Raw genomic sequence first — 14,531 nt, 5'->3', positions numbered from 1 at the left:
GCTACCACGCCGGCAGGTCACTGGGCCTGTTCTGGGAGCTGGCGGCGGCTCTGTTCTGCCCCTACTCCAATTGGGGTGACGAGTGTACCACGCCGGCAGGCCACCGGGCCTGATCCGCCGGTCGGTTGCAGGTTTGCCTACCCTGCAGGCGCGGGCGGCGGCTCTACTCTGCCCCTACTTCAATTGGGGTGACGTGTCTGTCGTACCGGCAGGCCACTGGGCCTGTCCCGCTGGTCGGTCGCAGATCTGCCCACCTTTCGGGCACGGGTGGAGGCTCTGCTCTGCCCCTACTCCAATTGGGGTGTCGTGACTACCCCGCCTGCAGGACGCTGGGCCTGTTCCTGGCATGGGCGGCGACTCTGCTCTGCCACTACTCCAATTAGGGTGGTGTTTGTACCACGCCGGCAGGCTCCTGGGCCTGATCCACCGGTCTGTTGTAGGTCTGCCTACCTTGGAGGCATGGGCGGCGGATCTGCCCTGCCCCTCCTACCACGCCTGCGGACCCCTGGGCCTGATCTGCAGGTTGATCACTGGTCTGCTCACCCTGCGGGCACGGGTGGTGGTTCCGCTCCGCCCCCACTCCAATTGGGGTCACGTGACCACCACACCGGCAGGGCCTGATCCAGGCGTGGTAGAAGGATCTGCTCTGCCCCTACTCCAGTTGGGGTGACGTGTGTACCACACTGGCAGGCCACTGGGCCTGACCCGCCAGGCTGTCACAGGTCTGTTTACCTTGCAAGCGCGAACGGCGGCTCTGCCCTGCCCCTCCTACCACGCCCATGTACCACTGGGTCGCGGGTCTGCCCACCTTGCAGGTGCGGGTGGCGGCTCCGCTCCGCCCCCTCTCCAATTGGGGTCACGCGGTCACCACTCTGGCGAGCCTCTGGGCCTGCTCCGGGCGCTGGCGGCTGCCCGGCTCCTCCCCTCTGGCTCGACGACAAATTGAGGAGACTCGCGTGACTGTGCCTCACCCCCCCTACCAGGAGACCAACTGCTTATGTCACCGCTGGTATTGATGAAGTTCTCTCCTCCGCCGCTTTCTGCAGACATCAGATCTCTGCCATGTTGGTATCCTATGCGAATGGCAGCATTTCGTTCCCCTTGCCGGGCAACCAAAGCACCGGGTGAGTCCTGACCGGCCCTCAGCAGGACCCGGACCGAGAAGCAGTTTCCGCGGGCTCCTAGCCCCGGGCCAGGGAAGTTCCGGGAGCCGGAACTCGGCTGCTCCGTGCTCGGTGTAAGCTCCTATAAGTGTAAGCTCCAAGAAGCAGTCCCGCGGGCTCAGTTCCGGGAGCCGGAATTCGGCTGCTTAGTGCTTGTTGTATGCTCTGATAGGAGCAGGGTCCAAGAAGCAGCCTCCGCAGGCTCAGCAGCCCTGGGCCAGGGCGGTTCCGGGACGGTTCCGGGAGCCGGAACTCGGCCGCCCCGCGCTCGGTGTTCGCTCCGATAAGATCAGGTTCTAAGAAGCACCCAGGTGCTGAACCCTAGCAATCTGTCTGCAAGCCGCAGGCGAATTGCAGCCTGAAATTACCTGTTCTATGGCTGAATGAGCTGCGGTCAGTCGAAAACAGGGATGGTGACGTCAGTTTACCAACATGGTGGCTGCTGGCCTCCTCTGTGGTCTCTCCCTTTGCTCTTAGAAGTGCCTTGTTTGTACAGACAAACTGGATATTTCTTTTCTCTTCTCTTCTGTCTCTCTCTCTCTGTCTCTCTCTCTCTACACACACACACACACACACACACACTCCTGCCCCCCTCCTGTGCTTGGACTGTAGCCTCTTTCTAAATTGCTCTTCTTCCTTCCTCCTTCATAATTCTACCTTTAATGTTTAATTCTTGATATTTAGATGCCATACGGCTACCTCCTTTGAAGGGATTTCTGATTGCTCTAGCTGGATTATAATCTTGCTTGAGCTTTCATTTATTTTTCCTCTTATGACCTTGACTCTACTATACTTTATAGTTTTAGATTATATTTTGCATACTTATTTGTAAAAAACAAACAAACAACAAACTCTCTATTTTTCTAAACTGGTGATCCCAAGGGAAATGTGTTCTTCTTATCCTTAAGATCTAGTCCTGTGCATTTCACATTATGGATATTTACCCCTTTTGGTGGGATTTATAATCATTCTTATATGAAATGTTAAAGTGTATAAAAGTGATGATGCTTACCAGAAGCTGGGGGAAGTGGGATAGGAGAGATTGCTCAATAGAAGGTACAATGTTACAGTTGGACGAGAGGAATAAATTCTGGTGTTCTATTCACAGGGGGGTGATGATGGTTAACAATATTGAACTAAGTATTTCAACATAGCTAGAAGAAAGGATTTTAAATGTTCTTACCACAAAGGAATAAATGATTTGTTCAATACACAATGTATGCATGTATCAAAATATCACATGGAACACCATAAATATGTACAAGTATTATGTATCAATCAAAAAATATGTAAAAGAATAAAATGCAAAACATCCACAATGATGAAAATATCACAATTTTGATGAAAAAAAAATAGGGTTAGAAACAATGCTGTGTTAAGTGCTATCATAATCTTAGGCAAAATGAAAAACAAAAACAAATACTAATCCTTAGTTTTTAGTCTTGGATTTGATTAGAGAACAATAACTTAAAAATCCCTTCCTCAGGATAGTAGAATGAATCAAGTATTATTACCCTATGTACATATATGACTACATGACTAGTGTGATTCTACATCATGTACAACCAGAAGAATGAGAAATTATACTAGATGTATGTATGATGTGTCAAAGTGCATTCTACTGTAATGTACAAGGATTAGGAAAAAATACAGAAGACTGCCTATGACTCTGTTAAAAAAGTAATATTATTATTATTGTTCTTTTTATGTATGAGAAAACAGACTTAGTTGTTTTGACAAAGTTGCTAAAATTACATGGTATTTTTGTATGGCAGAATCAAGATTTGAGTCTGTATTTGAACTTCAGAGCTCTTAAGACAAAGTAGAATTTACTATTTGATAATGTATTTTAGAAGAAAAGAAAGAGGAAGTAAATCAAGAAAATAAAACTGTTAACAAAGTATATATATATATATATATATATATATATATATATATATATATATATATATATTTTTGCGCGCACAAACACACACACACACACACACACACACACACACACACCCCTTCCTCTTCAAGTTTTTGGAAAATTACGGAAGCTTCTAATTCTATCCAGCAGAGGGCAGCGATACCTAAGCAAATAGTTGGATTTTTTTTTTTTTTTTACTGTTAACTTCTATCATGGCCATCAAATTTTGAGAGGGATTATTAGAAAGGTGAACAATTTTTGCAATGGAAGAAGGGTGTGCTGTGGACCTTGGAACACAGGTGCCAGCTCTTACAAACTGCCTTACATACAGCTTTCATTTTGATAGATACATTTTTGCAGATTTTATTTGAAATGTAGCCATATCCAGGACCTGAAAGCTAGGAAGCCATGTGGGAAAGAGCATTCTGTCATCATTTGGGGGCAGTTTTTAGAAGCAGTTGTCAACAATTGTCTGATTTTTTTCTTCATTTTTTTCTTTCCTTCTTTCAATGGTAGAATTGGAGACTGGGAAGGGAAACAGGACATCATGGAGAGAGGTAGAGACCCACTCATTGGCAATATGAGGAAGCAGAAACAGGAGAAATTGGTTTATTCATTTGTTAATTCACTTGTTCAATCATTCATTCATTCTGTCACCTATTCAAGATTTCACAAACTTTATTGTCAACCACGTGACAAGTACTGTATTGGGACAGATACAATGACTAACATAAATCACAATGCCCATATATCATGAACAAGTACTTGAGAATAGGAAACAGACACAAAATAAATAGAAACAGACAAAAAATAAAATAAGTTTATGTGCAGAGGTGTATGCTAGACATCTGAGAACTTGGTTGAATGGCAGTTAATAGGTTCCCACTCTAGGGTCTAAGATATGAGGTTTGATACTTTGTTTTTATTTGAACTCTGACTTCAGCACAAAGAACACCTCTAACTAATCTTCATGTACTTCCCAGGTTCTAGTTCAATGGGGATATCCAGCAGATATGTTTATTGCTGACCATCAGAGAATCAGGACAGAAAGGCCAGTCCCTGGAGAAATCCTAGGTATTTCCTGGGAAACTCTAGACAGTGTTTCTCCAGGGAAGTCTATATCACCTGCATCAAATACCTTGGAGTACTTTTTAAAAATTTCCTTCCTGGAGACCTACAGAATCAGATTTTGGGGGGTTGTGGTGAAGGAGGGAGGTTGGGAACCTGCTCTTACCCAAGAGTGCCAGGCGGTTCTTATGCCTGCTCAGGAGCCCAGGGCCTCTGTCCCTTTTCTCTGCTAGCTCTTGCACATCCTTCAACCAGAAAGTCTATCTTTTTGAAGTGTGAGTTCACGAGGTCTGGAGTTTTGTCTGTCTATTATGTTCACTACTGAGTCCTCAAATACTTGGACAACATCTTATATACAATAAATATTTGTTGACTGCATAAATTAAATTTATATCAATTCTTCTACAAATGGGGTTTCTATCTAAAAGTTCATTTTGACAAAGATTTCTAATGCTAAAAAACATAAAGGTCTATGGTTTGGATCATCCTCTTTTTTTTAGGGAAAGAAAACAAAGAAATCTTAGTTTTCAGAGTTTTGAGCCCCTTTTACATATTACTTATGTTGGGTATAGAACCTATTGTAGTGACTTTTATTTTTTGGCAGCCTTGTGGTTTAAAACCAGAGGTACTTGACCACTGAGTTATATCCACAACTGTAAGTTGCAGGAAACTGTCATAGTGAATGAGCACTGTACAGGTGACTCTGGGTAGTGGAGGGGGCTTGGTGTTGAGGAGATATATGTATGTGTGATGATTTTGTGTGTCAGCTAAAGTGTGTTTTGGGGTGAGACTGATCTTTAAATAGGTGGACTCAAGGAAATCAAATTGCCCTCTACAATGTGGGTGGGCCTCCCTCCTTCAATTAGTTGAAAGCCTGGGTAGAACAACAAGATCTGCCTTTTGCCTTCTGAGTAAGAGAATTCACTAGCCCACTGCCTTGGGACTTCATCTGCAGCCTCAGCTCTGAATCCACCAGCTTTTGGGCTGGAAACTTGGCCCTCCCTTCCTCTCTTCTTCCACCTGCTCACTCTGCAGATTTGCAGACTTTCCAGCCTCCATAATCATGCGAGCCAATTCCTCATAATAAAAACTCCCCACCAATGAACTTATTATATCATGTTTCTCTGGAGAATTCTGTTTAATACAGTATGCCTGAGCTTGCTTTCTTCTGGCTAGGGATGAAAGTGGTAAGTTATTTTTAACAAAAAAGCAAAATGTATTGTTTCACCTATTTAGTTTTAATTATGAAACAGATGGATGTTCTGCTAATGATTTCTGAAAGTTGTAAAACATTTTGCTTAATTATTTAAAAAATGATAACCAAAAGTACAAACCCAGACTCAAGACTTTTAAGACCAAGTATCACCACTGACAGCAGTGTTCTCATTTCAGAAGTGTTTTATTCTGCTTGAGAGGGGTCTACAATGATACAAATTTGTGCTTTGTTTTTATTTTTACTTCTTGGTATAGTATATAAATAAGTTGCAATTTCTTTTACAGTGGGTTTACCTCACAGTACATTCTGAACACAAAGCACATTACTGTTGGAGGTATGTTTGGCCCTTACCTGTTTATTGCTACCCAGAGTAATTACAGTTAGAATAAATTTATTGTTTCCTAGTAAGTATGAGGTGCCTTACTCTTATCTCGGGTTCTTTCAGTTCCCAAGTCCCAGAAAACAACTGTTAAGAATAACTCTGGATGTAGGTTGGCAAAATAATTGCTCTTATTTGCATAGTCTGAAATTTCTCTATTGCATATACAATAGCATTTTGCTACATGTCAATATTCAGTTGGAAACCCTTGAACATCTGAAAAGGCTAAGCCTGATAAGAAGCATTAAATATGATCTTATTTTCTACATTAAAAAGCTAATTTTCAGAGCAGCAATTTGTATGAAGCAAATAATCAGATTATTCCCTTTATCTCTCAGTGTTTCCCAGATGGAACAGCCTATGTAATAGTATATTATGCAGCTTGAGTTGGATGTACATCAAAACCATTAGCTTACTTTAAAAGCTCCGCTGGGAAGATTGGAACTAGAGTCAAGATGAAATTTGCTCTTCAAAGATGAATTCCAAAGAAATGAGTCCAAATATGTGCAAAAACATCTTTTGACAAAATATTTGTTGACTATATTTAAGATTCTTGTATTTCTGTTACACAATCAGAGCTGAGAATTAGTGATGGAATAGGTTATTAATTAGGAGATGAACTTGGAAAGGGAATATTTATCCTCAGCTGTTCCTGTTTTATTCATAGCATCCTGCCTGGTATTAGAAGAATAACAGGTGCTGCCTCTATTAATTAAGATTGTGGGACATAAACCCGACCTTCAACAGAGCCAAGCTACAGGAAATTTGAAGTTGGGAAAAGATAAGTAGAACCAGGACTTTAAACTCCATCAAAATTCTTGGTCTTTGATTTTTTTCTCTGTATCAACTTCAGCCTTCCTCCTCAGTACAGACTGGCTTTCTTCATATGGTAAGAGATATGACTACTGATAGCCCTCAAGACTGACATCTTTAATTTTACTCACGGAGAAAGTTCAACTTAATATGCATACACTCAAATACTTATGAAAACACTCATGTAACTCTCCCCAAGCAGTGAAAGGATTCTTGATTTAGCATGGGATCACTCAGCTTTGGCCAGGGAGTGAGGCCCTATCAATGAATACTTTCCATGTTCTAGGCAGATTTTACATGGGGCTTTGCATCCCTGATCTATAATCTAGAGCTTTTTCAAAATAAGCCTCACTCCTCTTTTCCAGATCAAGCACAAAGAGGTTAAATCAACAAAACTCACCCTGCCAAGATCAAGATGATAGACCTTGGATTTGCACCCTAATTCCATTGGTGTTATTTCCTCTGTATCATGTTGCTTTACTTAAAAAAAAAAAAAAAAAATATATATATATATATATATATATATATATATATATATACACACACACACACACATATACATACATACATACTACATAATGCTGATAACACAGTTTGGTCAGCAACTTGCTCTTTTGCTTGTTAGGTGCCATAAATTTTTGTCACATTCCTTCTATCTCCATGCAGTGGGAGAAATACATTCAAGACTTCTTTCTTAAACTTCTTCAGTAGTAAAATGCACAAGTGCTAAAGCGAGTGTTACTTATAATGATTAATTAGTTGTACCCAGCCTCACTAACTGGTGGTATCTTGAAGTTGTATTTTTCATGTGATTCTCAGGTCCCCAATTCTTTTCTCAGAAGTTCCTTGTGCCTGTCAGTTTTGAACTTCACCTGAGCTCTGAAAACAGCAATAGTTTTGTGTTATGGGAAACAGCTTGCTGCGGAGAGCCGCCTTTCCCCGTGTGGTTTAGAGAAGACTTTCTGTTCATGCTTAACTCTGATGATGCTATAAGATTCACCATGGCTACATTATTTACCTTGATAAGACCAAACATGAACCCTCCAATTCCCACGCTTTGTCTTGTGAACGATTAGCTGAACTGTTTCAGCCCCTGAAACCAGCTAGACACAGAGACAAACATTTCCTATTAAGTTGATTGAGACTTCTGATTGCAAAATCAATCCCAATTGTAAACTACCCCATCTATTTCTTGTTTATACCTACCTATAAAAGTGTAAAACAAAGCTACTCTGCTGAGACATGCTGATCTTCAGGTTTGGGATGCTCCCCTGGTTGCAATAGCCCGATAGAATTAACTTTCCTTGTTCAGTTTTTGTGTTTGATGAGCCAAATCAGTTTTCATAAAGAAATTTCCATCTCTCCTAGACCACAAGGGGTAAATACACATGGGTATGTGTACATGAGTGCACACACACGTGTATGTATGTATGTATGTATGTGTGTGTAGTCAATGTCCAAAAAATATTTGGAAGTTATATTAAATATGAATAGCATACCTCAATATACAAGAGAGAAACTCTATGGTCAGTCTATGTTGGTGCTACCATCAGAAATTCAGAAGTTCATTGATGTTCCTCAGAAGAAGGAAATTTGGGGACTGGGGTTGTGGCTCAGTGGTAGCGTGCTTGCCTAGCATATGTGATGCACTGGGTTTGATTCTCAGCGCCACATACAGATAAGTAAAATAAAGGTCCATCAACAACTAAAACATATTTAAAAAAAAGAAATCTGCCAATTGTTGTTGCCTTTAAAGTTTTATGCTGTGGACCAAGATAATTTTATGGCTGTATGCATCTAGTTTTTCATTTTGGGGGCTGGGTTTATGTAATCATTGTGTTCTGTGTGTTGTTCCTATCACCTGTCATAGTTGGAACCTTATAAAACTGCAGCATCATGAGGTCAAATCTTTATTAAATATAAATCCCAAGCTGAAGCAGTCTGATAAATCATCCCTAAAATTTTCAGTTAGCAATTATTTTCTCTCTTCACCCCCATATACTCAAGGACACAATATGTAAATAAATATATGTAAATATATTTCCCTGTCTCATCTTGCTAGCTCAGTTTTTGAGCGTTGGGAATATAGAAATAAGATAGGCAAGAACTAGCATGGGGCTGAGGTTTATGCATGGAAGGGAAAACAGGATACTGATTAAAGGAAAGAGGAGGTGTTTTTTTTTTTTTGTGTGTGTGTGTGTGTGTGTGAGCATGCAATAGGAAAATCACAATTTCTATGTGACTCAGTTCTTTTTAGACAGAACGCTGCCTATAGTAAACTTCCAGAAACTAGAATAATAACTTCCGTGTGTGTGTGTGTGTGTGTTTTAATTTGTTTATTCTGGTACTGGGGATTGAACCCAGGGGTATTTTACCAGTGAGCTACATTCCCGGCCTTTTTTATTTTTCATTTTGAGACAGGGTCTTGCTAAGTTGCTGAGGCTAGCCTCCAACTTGCCATCTTCCTGTCTCAGCCTCCTGAGTCACTAGCATGCACAACCACACCTAGCTGAGCCAAGGTTTTTGAAGGGGAAACGAAGGAGGTAGGGATGTAGAATAGGCCTAGTGCCTCAAGGCTTCTAGCACCCTCAAGATTCCCTTCAAATCCAGGCACCAACTAGCCTTGATCTTGCTGCTAAGGATCTTAGAGATGCCAAAGTCACCAATCTTGACAACCCTTTGGTGTTTGTCAAGAATAATGTTCTGGGTCTTGAGGTCCTGATATAGGAGGATATACATGATGCAGGACAAGCAGAATCTGCACAAAAATGTACAGGATGGTCTCTTCCTCCAGCAGGGAATTATAATGCTTTTAGATGGACTGGGCTAGGGTGCCACTTGGTGCGTACCCTATGGCAATTGTCAGGGCCTTGTCCTCTAGGAAGTTCTCATAGTACCCAGTGACCTTGGTGTGATGGAGCAGCTTGAGCACCAGACACTCATTCTGGGATACTTGCCATTCTTCCTGGGTCATCTGCTCCCCTTGGATCATCTGCTTGATGATCTCCAGCTTCTGGTCAGCCTTGTGCGGGCACAGGTGCACACCCAAAGGCACCTTTCCCCACCACCCGGATCTGCTCATGCTTCTCTCATTTCTCAGAACATCATTTCCAGAACCTCAAGTGTTTTTTAAAAAGTAGTGAAAGTGAAAGCATTTTTTAGACAAGAAATCTTAAGAAGTGAAATTTTAATTTACAAAATAAAAAATTTGAACAAGGAGCTTGAATATCTCTGTGCACTCTGGAGAAGACAGTTTGAAAACCAGTTAGAAATTCCAGCTCAGTGAGAGTGTATGCTGTTAATTTTTAAAATTAAAAAATTAGTTATTATTGATTTTTTTCTTACTATAAAGGCAACATGTATTTATCTGGGGAAAATTAAAAATATAAATAAATACAGAATACTCATAATCTCAGTGCTCCATAATAAACTTGACTAATGATACTATTAACATTTTCTCGTATACTTAGTAATTTTTAAGTATGCCAATGTTTTAATAGGATAATGCCATAGATTTTTTTTCTGGCTCATGGAAATATCATATAGTGTCATTATAGGCTCAAGAGCCATTGTGTGTCATTGGCACATTAAACTGTGATCTCCAGGTTATTGAAGAAGTGAATTCTCTTTGAGATTCTTTTCCCTTGGAGTTTCCTGTTATCTGTCACATCAAAGGTAATGATCTTTCTCTTCATTTCCTATACCTGAGTAAATGCTTTGGCTCTACTGGCTTCGGTTAGGTTCATAAATACCCAAGAAAATGAATAATCCAAATGGTCTAATTAAGTTGTGCTGCATTCTGCTTCCTCCGTCACAGTCAGAAAGTACAGCACCAGGCTCCACATCAGGAGGTGTAGTAGCTTCAGGGACAAAATGACAGGCTCCAAATGGCCTCCTGGGGTCCTTGAGAGGTCTCCACCATTTTGTTAGGGGCTGTCACTCTGAATGAATCAAGAGATTATTTATTCATCTTAACCCATGGTTTCTGTTGAGTCAATCTATGAGGCGAGCCCGGACACTAATAAAGTGGGGCTGAAATTGGGGTTTGAGATTAACTGTGAAATGAATTTATCCTCATTGTGCATTTACCCAGATAACCAAGAATTACACTCTTTCCTAAGGAGAGAATAGTTCTGGTTTGGGGGAGATAAGAGAGTTAATGAAATAGGAGGGAAAGGGATTTCTAAGTGACTCTTACCCTTTCCACCTCAAGCAGTTAGGGGAGTGAGGTCCAGGTCTGCTATGGTAGAGCCAAGCTACAAATCACCTACTTGACTTCCAAAAGTGCCAAGTACGTTCTGCTTTATGTTTTAAACTCTTGACCTGTGATCATTATCACGTAAGAACCATATCAATTACCATAACTTTAATTGCATTGCTTTTAATATTATCTAGAAAAATCATACACATTAATAGTGGAGCTTTTTGTCTCTGTTGAAGAACAATGACTCCTAAAAAATTTATTATACTGTGGAAGTAGATGATTTTTGTTTCAGTTCTGTGCAAAAGAAACACCAGCCTCGAAGTACCATTTAAAAATTGTTTTGGGGAGAAATACATTACATTTCTTGAACAGCGAGATCTTTTAGTGCAGGAGTAATTTCACATTATAGAAATGCAAATGCTCTTTCCTACAGGATAAATGCACTTGTCTTCTGACTGATGATCAGCTTTTTTATCTGGCGGGGGTGTGAGAAGCCCAGTTTAAGTACTTATATGTTTTGTTTTACAAAGCTTTATAGTTCCTATGCTATTTCATTTTGCCTGTGGGCTATAACAGCTTAAAATAATTATTTTAATATCTGGAATTGATAAGAGCAGTCTGAAAAGAAATACTGTGTTGTTTGCATTCTCTCTCCACTTAGAAGGTAATGACTGTAATAAGACTGAACTCATACATGAATTAATCACACCGCCTGCTTTGTCTTTCCAGCAGAATTCTCTTTTTGAACGACATACTGAAAAAAACCCTGCAAATTTGTAGGTGGTGCTTGCTTTTATACCTTTGGTGGTAATCTGTTTGTTGAAGAGATAGCAACTATTTTTGTTGAGGACCACATGCTAAAGTAGGATTTTAAGTTTCTGGTTATAGAATGGGTTTTTAATCGTTCTGTAGTTTCTAAGGCCATCTGGTGGTATATGTTTGTTTTCCCTGATACATCAAAGAAGATCATGCTCTTAAAGAAAGAAACAATATATTGCCTTTCTTTTGCAACTCTCTTTTCCTTTAGGGTTTTATTTTATTTTTTTTTAACTTTCTCCAACTTTTCCCCTCAACATGATCTTCTTTCCTAGACGGATTTACTTTTGGGGTCTTTTTTTGTCAGTGATATTTTGTTCCATGAGAAATAATAATCATAAACACAACCATAAATCATCACCCTTTGCTGAATTTTATATTTGAGCATAACTTATTATTCTGAGAAATTATTAAAATGAAGGTAAAATTTACAAAACATTAAAGTAGCCAGTTTTATTGCACAATTCTGTGGCAGGCACTTAGTACATTCACAATATTGTACAACTACCACTTCTACCCAGTTTCAAAATATTTTCATCATCCCAAAGGCAGCCCCTACCTATTAAACTGTTATTTTCGAATCCTTCTAATCCCCTGTTACTGGCAACCTCTAGTGTGCATCCTGTCTCTGTGGACTTACTCTTCTGGATGTTTCCTGTTGATAGAAGCACATCATGTTCATCCTTTTGGGTTTGGCTTCTTTCACTTTGGCCTGATTTTTGAGGCTCATCAAAGTTGTAGCATGTATGAGCACTTCATTTCTTTTTATGGTTCAATAATATTCCATCCTTTGTAACTACCTCAGTTGGTTTATGTTCACCCACTGATACACACTGGTGATGTTTCTACCTTTTGGCTTCTGGGAATAATGCTGCTAAGGTTACACATATATGTGTACTTGTTTGAGTAGGTGTTTTTAGATTTTTTGAACATATACTCATCTGTGGAACTGCTGGATCACATGGTGATTCAAAATTTAATTTTTGAGAGAATTTAAAAATTTTCATCTGGACAAATTTTATTTCAGTAGTTCTAGTTAGATAACTAGTCATACTTGATTTTCATAGCTCAATAGGCAAATTTAAGTGAAAATCAAGCTTAAAAAAGTAAAAAAACAAAACAAAACAAAAAAACAAAACTCAACCAAGACGATTCCAAACTCAGAGTAGAACTCTGTCTTTTTCATTAAAAATGGGTACTTAGCTAAACACTGAAGTGAAGGAGATATGTAGTAGAACATGAACAGCAGTGTAACCTCTAGGATTGGTAATCTGGGACAAAGGGCAAGATCATATCTTTGGCTGGGATCATCATGTGGTAGAGGCCCCCTCTGCTATAACTCTAGCCCTGTGGTCATTCTTCATGACACTAGATCAAAAGCTGTTCTAGCATTGACTGTTTGTGCCCAGCAATAGCCATTTTGTTTTCATTTGTTCCAAACATAAACAGTCCTTCTCCTAAACTGCCTCCAACCCAGGGCCCCGGCACCTTTTCTGCTCCAGCCTGAGCAATCACAACAGTTCCCAGCACCGTTTTCCAGGTGTTAGCCATTCAGCCTTAAATAATCCAGTGTGACTGTGCTTGTGCTAATTGAGAGGGGGAGAACCTTGTCTGTGATAACATCTTTCCTCTGGGAATGCATTTTTCTTCCCTCAAAGGCACAGTCCAGTTACACAAACCTGCAGGGTACACAACTAAACTCAACAGTGAACATCTCAGTTGGAGCTGTTTGCATTTAGATATAGAATGATCTCTCATTTTTCTCCAAAAGCAGATTGCATACTTGCCTTACATTGAACTAACAAAAGGAGATATCCAGGTAGTTTTCCCGAACATAGGGTGGCTCCAAAGGACTTCCAAAATCAATGTTCAGAAGCTCCACAAATGGTGGCTCACTTCTTAAAATCGTATAAACAGCAATCAAGTGCTTCACAGATCATCAGATTGGCTGATGTTTACTCTAGTAGTAAAGAGGCTGCAATTTCATGATTTCCCTCATTTAAAAGAAATCATTGACTTTCTTTCAAGTAAAGGAAAATCAGTATTACTTATAAGTAGAGAAAAATATGATTAAGATTTCTTAGTACTGTGAGTTTGGATTTTATTCATAGTGTAGATTTTTTTCCTCTTCTTTTTTATGGTACTGAGGATTGAACCCAGGGGCATGCTACCATTAAGCTACATTCCCCAGCCCTTTTTATTTTGTATTTTGAGACAGGGTATTACTAAGTTGCTCAGCTTGGCCTTGAACTTGCAATCCTCCTGCCTCAGCCTTCTAAGTAGCTGGGATTACAGACAGGCATGTGCTACTATACCCAACTCAGACCATTATATTTCTTATGAAGGACTTAGATGAACTACTGGAATTAGCTGTCTTTAAAATTTTCACTTTTTATTTTATGAGAAGAATGCCTGCATGCATAATTCTAAAAATATTACAGTAGCATTGTAAATGTCTCTTAATTCAATCTCCCTACACATTTGTAAGATACAATTTTAGCCCCTTCAGCCCCAGTCTAGACTGGTCACTAGCTTGGTTTCTTTCACAATGGTTATCTTTGCATTTCAGTTCACCATCTTCCTGGAATTTCTCTGCTTTATCCTGTGTTGGGGTCTTCCTTTCTCTGAAGGCTTTTCCTTTTTCTTGGTTATTCCCTAGTTTACTTGAGCATATTCTTCCGCAGCTTCCTTAGGAAAGCCTCAAGGGAAGAAATGCTTTTGAAATTTTGTGTATCTGGATATTTTAAGACTCTTGCATTTACACAGGACTGAGAGCTTGCCTGGGTACAGACTTTTAGGGTAAAAATGAATTTTCTTTTCAAAATTGCTCCATAGGCCAGAGGTGGTGTTACATACCTATAATCCCAGCTACTTGAGTGGCAAAGTCAAGAGGATCACAAGTTTGGGGCTAGCCTTGAGTGATTTAGCAAGACCTTGTTCCAAATAAAACAAATAAAAAAGAC

Source organism: Marmota flaviventris, chromosome 13, assembly GCF_047511675.1.
Source record: "Marmota flaviventris isolate mMarFla1 chromosome 13, mMarFla1.hap1, whole genome shotgun sequence".
NCBI classification, from domain to species: domain Eukaryota; kingdom Metazoa; phylum Chordata; class Mammalia; order Rodentia; family Sciuridae; genus Marmota; species Marmota flaviventris.
This window is presented reverse-complemented; position numbering follows the sequence as displayed.